Source organism: Gracilinanus agilis, chromosome 2 (assembly GCF_016433145.1).
Source record: "Gracilinanus agilis isolate LMUSP501 chromosome 2, AgileGrace, whole genome shotgun sequence".
Classification (NCBI taxonomy): Eukaryota; Metazoa; Chordata; class Mammalia; order Didelphimorphia; family Didelphidae; genus Gracilinanus; species Gracilinanus agilis.
In genome coordinates this window covers 146,674,003-146,684,111 of record NC_058131.1, presented here as the reverse complement: position 1 = coordinate 146,684,111, position 10,109 = coordinate 146,674,003, and positions in this window count along the sequence as shown.

Sequence of the window (10,109 nt, the reverse complement as noted above, 5' to 3'; positions counted from 1 at the left end):
AGTCAGGACATAAAGAAACGTAAGTGGAGATGGATAGGACATACGCTACGAAAACTGGAAGACAACGTAGCCAGACAAGCATTGAGCTGGAACCCTTCAGGGAGGAGGAAAGTCGGAAAACCAAAACAGACCTGGCGAAGATCTGCCGAAAATGAAACAAAAACAGTCGGAATGACACGGGCCCAGCTGGGGGAAGTTGCCCAGAACAGAGTCCGTTGGCGTGAGATGGTTGTGGCCCTATGCTCCTAGGGAGTCAACAGGAATAATAATAATAAAAAATAATAAATAATAAAACCCATTTTGTTGCAGTAGTCACTGTGATAGATAAAAGAAAGTATAAGACCTACTTCTTTGCCCTCAAAGAGTTTAAAATCTACTAGAAATAATAAGGCAGGTAATAAGGCACTAATAATTTTCATGTGAATGGTAAAAAGTATGATCAGAGTGAGAAGAGAAATACCTAGTTAGGGTAGGCCATTATGGTGACAGCAACAGTTGTTTGAACAAGATTTTGAAGGATGGACAGGATAGGTAGAAATGTCATGGAGAACATTCCAAACATAGGACCTGGAATCAGTTAAGACTTGGAAGAAAGAAAGAAAAATGTTCAATTAGAAAATAATGAGTAGTTTAGATTGGCTAAAAAGTTTTTTTAGAACCATTTTAAAAAATCAGATCTTTAATTTTATTTGGGTAGAGCTTTCCTATTGAGGACACTTTCTCTACCAATGCAAACAGGTACCTTCATTGTAACTTATAGCCCTAGAGCAGTGATGGGGAACCTTTTGTAGATAAAGTGATGGACCCTGCCCCCATCCCACACTCCAGACTGAGTGCTGTGCCTGCTCCCCCACCCAGATCAAGTGCCCTGCCTCTCCCCCACACCTTGTGCTGGGCACACCCCAAAGTCCCTTATCTCTGCACAGGGAAGGGAGAAAGTGCTCCCATTAGGCTACTGGGCAAAGGGGCAGGGAATATGAAAAAATGTCAGGCATAGTAGAGAGGGGGAAGAGAGCAACTCCACCTGAGTCCCTCTGCCTTTCTAGTAATGAACTCTGGGTAGGGGAAGGGTGGCCACGTGCTCACAGAAAGCATTCTATGTGCCATCATTAGCACCTGTGCCATAGGTTCACCATCACTGCCCTATAGAGTTGCCTAGAGTACTAAAAGGCCAAGTGAATAGCCCAGCACAACAAAAACCAGTTTATCTCAGGAGCAAGACTCAAATACAGGACTTGAGCATCAGCTCTCTATCCATTATACCACATTGCCTTGCTCTGGGGCAACAATTGGCAACCTTTTTGGCCGTGAGAGCCATAAACACCTGTGGAAGGAGGAGGATGGAGGCGGAAGGCGCTGGAATATGGGGCGGGGGTTGAAGGGCCCCCTGGGGCTCTGCCCGGACTGGCTGGTCCGGAGGTGGAGCCAGATATGGCTCGAGAGTCACACATTGCCAACCCCTGCTCTGGGGGATTAGTAGAAAATAAAATAGAAAAAGTATCATAGAAGTATCACCTAAATGTAAAGGGTCCCAAGACCTGTAGTCAGGAGAGAGTTGATCTTGCATTGCACTAGTCTTTTTAGTCCTTACCTATTGTTTTATAATAAGCATTAGGTGTAGGTTCCAAGATATAAGAGTGGTAAGGGCTAAGCAATTGGGGTAAAGTGACTTGCCAAGGATCACATAGCCAGGAAGTGTCTGAGACTAAATTTGAACCCTGGACCTCCTGTCTAGAGGCCTGCTTCCCTATCCACTGAGCTACCTACTTGCTTCTTCAATCTCACTTCTGATGCTTTCTAATTTTATAAACATGAGCAAGTCTTTTACCCACTTTAATGCTAGTGACTCTCCTTTGTTGATTATTTACAATTTATCATTTAAATATCTTATTTGTACAATTGTTTACATGTTATCCCCCCTCTTCCCCATTAGACTGTGAGGTCCTTGAGAAAAGAAGTTTTTGTCTTCCTTTGGATTCCTAGAACTTAGTACAGTGCTTGGCCCATGGAAAGGGTTAGTAAATATTTACTGAATGACTGACTAACTTCTCTGACCTTCTGTTTCCCCATTGCAAAATGAGGTTAATAATATCCACCATACTTAACCTCACAATAGGCATGAAAGTCAAGTGAGATAGTGTATTTAAAGTACTTAGTAGACATCAAAGAGCTATATAAATGTTAGCTATTAATAGTAGTAGTTCAAGGGAACCTTAGAGGTCATTTTGACCAGGAACATAAATCTACTAAAAATATCTCTGCTAAGTGGTCATTCAGTCCTCTTCTTGAATAACTCCAGGAAGAAGATCTCACTACCTAAAGCAACAGCCCACTTTATTTTTGTACAGATCTAATCGTTCTTCTTTATCCCAGGTCAATCTATGTCCCTGGAATTTCCATTCATTAATAGCAGTTGTACACTCTAGCACCAAGAAGAATAATTCTAGTCAACCAATATTTGAAGTTAGCAACCATCCCCAGACTAAGCGTTCTTTGCTCCAAAAATAAATATTCACAGTTTATTTAACTGATTCTCATGAGACATAGTTTTTATTTGATTCACTATTTCTGATTTCATTTTTCTGGGTATGTTCCTATTTCACAAAATTAAAAATTTAGGAGTTGGAAGAAATTTCAAATATGACCTTCTCCAACCTATGTTTTAAAAAAAATAACTTCTCCACAACTCATCTGGGAAATATGGTGGTCACAAAAGAAAACAATATTTGAAATATGTTCAAACCAGACAGAGCACAGTGAGACTATTACTTACCTCCTCTGTTGTAGCACTGTGAATTCTCTTAATACAGTTCCAGATGTCATAGCTATCATAACAAACTGTTGATTTGATGTTGACCCAAACTCCCAGGGAATTTTCTGTGAACCACATTATAACTATATCTTCCCCATCCTGGACTACTATAAATGATCTTTTGAACTTAACTACTTGAATTTAATGTTGGCCATCTCGTCAACAAACAGCTTAGCACACAAGACAATCAGAGATCCCTTGCAGTTACTTCTACTATTTGAACAGCCTGAATTAGGTCAGGGAGGTGAGTTTTCTAAAATCATAACCTCCCAGGAAATTTATACAGCATAATCTAGGATCTGAAATGACCACTGAATATGTGTATTAGTCATTGCTCCAAAGCCTGTAGATAAGCAGTCAGGAGGGCTAAATATTTGGGAACACAAAATATAGGGGTACAGCCTCAACTTTAAAACAGAATCCCACAAAAGTTTCTTCCTGATCAGTTATTTTTGAGTCATGTCAGACTCTTTGTTACCCCATTTGGGGTTTTCTTGGCAAAGATACTGGAGTGGTTTGCCTTTTTCTTCTCCAGTTCATTTTATAGATGAGATAAACAAGGTTAAATGACTTGCCCAAAGTCACATAGCTAGTAAGTATCTGAGGCTAGATTTGAAGTCATGAAAATGAGTCTTCCCGATTCCGCGCTCAATGCTCTATGCATGGTACCACCTAGTTGCCTGATCAGTACAAGTTATAAAAGAAAGGATATGTGTAAAGAATCTCACATAGTATCTGGCATGTAGTAAGCACTATATAAATACTGTATGATTTTTATTTTTATTCTTATTATTAAAGCATGGAGGTATAATAATGGACTCTTAAGATAAAGTGTTTATATATCAGTTCATCCTATAGCTGGTTCAATGATTCTTCTTGAGTAATAAAGACATGATGCCTTGAAATTGTTCCACGTGGTGAGTTTAAAGACTAAATCTTCCTGAACTTCTATTAAGAACCTTCTTTTATAGATTCTGTGAATGAAGTTTGCTCCATTCACCTCCTGGCCTCAAGCCCTTTAACCCTTGGCTAAGGGTTAAGATCTACCTGGATTAATTGGTGGGATAGGTTCTCATTTCCTTACTTCTCTCTCTTCTCTCATGTAAATAAACTTCCATAAAAGTCAATTTTGATTTGAGATTATTCTTAATCAAGGATTAATAATAGTTCAATCCTCTGGAAACCATCTTTTAATATATCAAACCCATAAAACCCCTTTTTCTCCCTTACAAAATCAAGTAGAATTTTGTGACCAAGCACCATATTAATTTGTGCTCATTAGTAAAGGCTCCAAAGTTCATATTTCAGAAGAATATTCTATGAAAGCTCAATGCCATGGAATGCCTTTTTTGGAGGAGTAGTTCAGATAAATTGACTGAGAAATAATTTCCAATAGTGCAAAGAAAAGAAATAATGGTAAAAATGGTTCGTCCATCTGAAAGCCTAAAGTCTGCAGCATGTCTACTCACAGGTCATTTTCCCTCCTCTCTCAAGGAGTTCAGTATTTACTATCCTCCTTTCCTCAGCACCAGCCCTTATAATAGAGGACTTTAATATTCATATAGATCCTTCCTTAAACTCCTTAAAAGTCAAATTACTCAGCCTCCTTAAATCCCAGGACCTACAAATCTCATCAAGATTTCCATTCTTTTCACCCTCCTAGTACTTTCTCAGGCAATATTACCTCTCTTCTGATTTCACTTTTCTTCTTTTCCTTAGCCTAATAGCCATTTAGACTCTACTTTAGATTATAAACTCCTTTAGGGCAGGACAGTCTTTCTTTTTGCTCATTTGTATATCCAGCATTTAGCATAGTGCCTGGTACATAGTAAACTTGATACATGTTTGTGGTATTATTTTATTTTGTACATTATATTGTGCTATATTGTTATATTATGTTACCTTTTATTAGATTAAATTACATTACACTGAACTGCACTGCATTGCATTGCATTGCAATGTCCAGGGCTCTCAAATCCATTGTCCACTTACCATATGGTTGCTCCTCTCTTGCCAAAACTTAGGCTGCTATAAAGTCAGGAAATCTCATAACTATGCTGAATGTGCCTGCAAGACAAATTTATGTTCACCAACTTCTACTAGGATATTCAACTTCTACTCCTGCATTTCAGCAAGATGGTCTTTTTATTCCAAGACTTAGCACAGTGCCTGGCACATTATGCTTGCTTAATAAATGTTGATTGACAGGGGCAGCTGGGTAGCTCAGTGGATTGAGAGTCAGGCCTAGAGATGGGAGGTCCTGGGTTCAAATCTGGCCTCAGACACTTCCCAGCTGTGTGACCCTGGGCAAGTCACTTGACCCCCATTGCCCACCCTTACCACTCTTCCACCTAGGAGCCAATACACAGAAGTTAAGGGTTTAAAAATATTTTTTAAAATGTTGATTGACAAATTGCTTACCACCTCCAGGAAAGGGGAGGAAAAGAAAGGAGGAGAACAATTTGGATCATATATCTTCAGAAAACTTATGTGGAAAATTGTTATTACATGTGATTGGTAATATAAAATGGAAAAAATTCTAAACAATTGTTTGATTATTCCTTCCTCACCAATTCCCTATGTCACTCCCAACAGAAATTATTCCAAACCCCTTCTCTTCTATCCTGAAGCCTCCTACATCTCCTCTCTATGCTGAGGGCCTTTCTTCTAGTAGATTTCTGATAAAAGTGACAAATGAAAAACAGTGAAGAAAACTAGAATGGAGGGAAATATACAAATAATAATTATAACTTTGAATGTAAATGGGATGGATTTGCCCACAAAATAGAAAGAGATTGTAGAATGGATTAAAAACTAAAACCCAACGGTATGTTGTTCTCAAGAAATACTTTTAAAAATGAGAACAACACACATAGAACGAAAATAGAAGGACGAAGTAAAATAAATTGTACTTCATCTGACAAAAAAAAGCATAGATAGAAATAATGATTTTGGAGAAAATTAAAATTAAATAGACCTAATTAAGAGAGATAAATGGGAACACTACATTATGTTAAAAGGTACCATAGATGATGAAGAGTTATCAATACTAAATATATATATGTACATATATACATATGTATATGTATACCAAATGTTATAGCATCCAAAAATTAAAGGAGAAGCTAAAGGAGACACAGGTGGAAATGGATAACAAAGGTATAATAGTAAAAAATTCAAACTGTCCCTTCTGAGAACTGGATAAATCTAATCAAAAAATAAATAAGAAAGAAGCTAAGGAGATAAATAAAATCTTAGAAAAGAAAGCTATGATAGCTTTTTTTCCCAGAGAAATGTACAGGGATAGGAAGGAATATATTTTTTTCTCAGTGGCACATGGTGCTTTTATAAAAGTGACCATATATTAAGACAAAAAATGTCATCGTTAAATGAAGAAAAGCAGAGATAATAAATTCATCCTTTTCAGGTCATAATGCAAGAAAAAGTGTGCTTAATAAGGGACCGTGGAAGAGAATAGAAATGAATTGGAAACTAAATCACTTAATCTTAAAGAATGAATGGATTTGGGGGCAACTGAGTAGCTCAGAGGATTGAGAGCCAGGCCTAGAGAGGTGAAGTCCAAGATTCAAATCTGACCTCAGATACTTCCTAGCTCTGTGACCTCAGGCAAGTCAGCCCTTACCACTCTTCTGCCTTGGAACCAATACATGGTATTGATTCTAAGGTGGAAGGTAGGGGTTAAAAAAAGTGAATGAATGGGTTAAAGTACAAGTCATAGAAAGCACAAATAATTTTATTAAAGAAAATGATAATAATGAGGCAACATACCAAAACCTATAGATGTCATATCCCATCCTTACATAGAATATAGCAAAAGTGGTAGAGGACATTTTCTATCTTCAAATTCTTATGTCAAAAAAAAAAAACAGGGAAAAACTAGATCGATAAATTGGGTATACAATTAAAGAAATTCGAATAAAAAAGCAATTAGAAATCCTCAATTAAGTGCTACATTAGAAATCCTAAAGATTAAAGGTGAAATGAACAAAATTGAATGTAAAACCATTCAATTAATAAATAAAACTGAGTTGGTTTCATGAAAAAAAAACCAATAAAATAAACAATTGGTTAATAGGATTTTAAAAAGGAGGGAAGAAAACCAAATCATTAGCATCAAAAATGAAAAGGTTGAATTTGCCATTAATGAAGATTAAAGCAAAGCAATTATTAGTAGTTATTTTATCCAATTATATGTCAAAAAATAATAATTTAAATGAAATGGATGAATACTTACAAAATAATGCAAGTTGCCTAGATTAACAGAGAAGGAAATAGAATACCTAAATCTATTTTAGGAAAAGACTATAAAAGAACTCTCAAAGAAAAATGCATGAGGACCAGATATACTTACAAGTGAATTTTACCAAGTAATTAAAGATGATCTCATTTCAACATTAAATGTTATTTAGAATGATTTGTAAAGAAGCAGTCCTACCAAACTCATTTTATGAAACAAATATGATACTAACACCCGAACCAGGAAGAGCAAAAACAGAGAAGAAAATTGGGAGTCAATTCCATTTATGAATATAGATGCAAAAATTCTAAATAAAATATTATCCAGGATTCTACAATAATATATCACAAATATTACATATATTATAGCCAAACAGGATTTATACTAGGTGTTCATGGATAGTTTAATATAAGGAAAACTATTACCATAATTAATTACATCAACAAAACAGTGATAAAAATCATTACCAATAGATGCAGAAAAAGCTTTTGACAACTCATTTCTATGAAAAAACACTTTAAAGCATAGATATATGTGAATTTTTCTTTAAATTAAAAAGAAGTAAATATGTAAAACCATCAACAAACATCTGTAATAGGGTTAAGTTAGAAGCCTTCTCCATAAGATCAGGTATGAAACAAGGATGCCCGTTATTACCAATATTATTTAATATCATACTAGAAATGCTAACAATATTATTAGAGAAGAAAAAGAACTTGAAGGAATCAAAAGGGGTAGAAAGGTAATAAAACTCTTTTTTTCACAGATGATATGATGATCTATATAAAAATTCTCAGAGATTCAAATAAAAAGTTAAATTGAAACTATCAATAATTTTAGCAAAGTAGCTGAATATAAAATAAACCCATACCAATTGTCAGCATTTCTATAAATTATTAACAATGCCCTACAAGAAGAAATAGTAAGAGATAACTCATTTTAATTAACCATAGATAGAATAAAATGCCTAGGAGTATATATTCCAAAACAAATCCAGAAATTATATGAACATAATCATAAAACCCTTAATTCAAATAAAGTCAGATTTAAATAATTGGCTAAATATTAATTGTTCATTGGTGGACAGAACCAATATAATTAAAATGACAATCCTACCTATTCAATGCCATCCTAGTTAAGTTACTAAAAAATAATTTTATTGAACTAGAAAAAAATAATTTAAAAATTCATCTGGAAAAACAAAAGATCAAAGATATCAAAAGAAATCATGAAAAAAAATGTTAAGGAAGGAGGTCTAACAGTACCATATTTTGAACTATATTGTTATAAAGCAGTAATTGTGAAAATTATCTATTACTAAGAAATAGAAAAGTATATCAGTAGACCAGAATAGATGCCTGAGTGAGAAGTCAGAAGGTATATTCCCCAGGAACTCCTTACAAACTTACTGAAGGTGTCAAGTTGTACCTCTCAAGATTAGTGTTAAGTATCATAGGAGAAATTAGTCCCAGGGGTTTGTGGAAGAAGAAAAATTTATGTTGTTGACAGGAGAGTTTGTACTGTGATTCATTGTAGAGACACAGTGTGTTCATGAGAAGCAAAGGGTCTGTGAAAATTGTTTTTGTGAAGGAATCTTGGCAGTTTTGAGCCCCACAGGATTTTGAGTTAAAGAGAAACAGCTTACTTTCTTGAAAATTGTTATGTAATAGGGAACATAAGAGCTTGTAACAATAGTGGAAAAATCAGTGTGTGTTAACATTAGATTTTGCTTTGGATTGAGGGCCAGTTAGAGGACAAGCTGTGGGGAATCTTGTGTTATGTTCTAGGTTCTAGTGGTTCTCCCTTACCCATCCTCCTGGGGAGCCAGGATAAGGTATTCTGTTAGATTCTTTCTTGCGTAACATCTACAGTTACAAATTAATTTTCTGAGTTACTTGTAGTCTGCAAATAGAAAAATAATATGTTAGAAGAAAGTGGAGGGAGGGGTAGGTACATAGAGGGGCAAGGAAATTTAGAAAATGGTGTATTAGTGAAGGCAAGAATTCATGATTGGCAAGGATGAGTCTCTAATGGTTAAAGGATTCAGTTCTGAGTTCCACATTCAAGGCAATATTATAACATAATATCCAAGAAAATTTCAAAATTTTATGTTGAAACAGCACAGTCTGGTCTGTAGTAAAAAAAATGCTCCCATTTTATTTTGTTTGCTAAATTTTTAAAATTTTATTCTTTATTCTGTTTGTTAAATTTCAATTCTTAAAAAATAACTAATGAAATTGCTGAGAAATTGGCTTTCTCTAATCCTAGAAGTTCATCCTAGTCTCAAAATGATAGGTCAAATCATGAAGATGAAAGATCTTACTATGGTCTATTATAAAATGATAGGATCATGGATTCAGAACTTGCAGAAATATTAGAGGTCATTGATGTCAGTCTTCACATTTTAAAAATAAGGAAACTGAGCCTCAGAGGTGAATGTATTTGCCCAGGGTCATAAATCTAGTAAGTATATAAGGAAAAATATGAATAGAGATCTTCCTGGTCCAGGTCCTATCAATGGATAGTGATCTATCCATGATACCACACTGCCTCGTAGTCTATGCTAGCAGGACAATACTTCATCTGGTTGTTTTAAGCTAGAAGAAACATCAATATTCCTCCACTGGACAGGAACCTGGTCATCAAGCCTTCAATTCCACAAATGCAAACCAATATTTGAGTCCAGGCTCTGCTTCAGAAAAATGGAAACAGCTATATCTAATGAGTTTCCAATAGTACTTGGGAATGGAACTAAATAGTAGATAATTAATACATTTTAAAATTTTTATTCTTCAATTGAATCATTCAGTTTTGATAAGACCCAGAAAAGTTTAATTCACTAGAATTCAATGGTAGCTATTGAATGGCAAATCCCTTTGGCTATTGTAAAGCTCCCAGTAGCACTTCTGATGAAACTAAGACTATTTACACTGCTTAGCCCATAAATGATGCATACTTGGTCTCACCTCCAAGAGAAATTAAAGTTAATCTTTGAGATTTTCTTTTTAGCCTTTTTCCTACTTTCAATTTGTTTTTTTC